Source organism: Buceros rhinoceros, unplaced genomic scaffold (assembly GCF_000710305.1).
Source record: "Buceros rhinoceros silvestris isolate BGI_N320 unplaced genomic scaffold, ASM71030v1 scaffold35439, whole genome shotgun sequence".
In the NCBI taxonomy this organism is placed as follows: domain Eukaryota; kingdom Metazoa; phylum Chordata; class Aves; order Bucerotiformes; family Bucerotidae; genus Buceros; species Buceros rhinoceros.
In genome coordinates this window covers 1-308 of record NW_010430379.1, presented here as the reverse complement: position 1 = coordinate 308, position 308 = coordinate 1, and positions in this window count along the sequence as shown.

Here is a 308-nt window from a genome sequence, read left to right as displayed (position 1 = left end):
CCTCTTCCAGCCAAAGCAAATCTATCGTTCTTGGAGTCCTGGGGGCCGATCGCTGCCACGGACGACAGAAAACATGTTTCCACCGCACAGTGTGTTAGGCAAGCAGCTGACGAACAGGCAGGAGGAGGACAGAAGCACCCCCGACAGGACAGGCGGCAGACAGACGCCCGGGGCGGAGGCACCGCACAGCACTGCCCAGCCCAGGGGTCGGGAGCGGCCGGAGGGGAAAACTCCTGGGCCGTACAAGAGCCGTCTCCCTCCCGGGCAGGCGCTCAGGCGCTTGCGGCCGCTCTGACACAGGGAGCGGC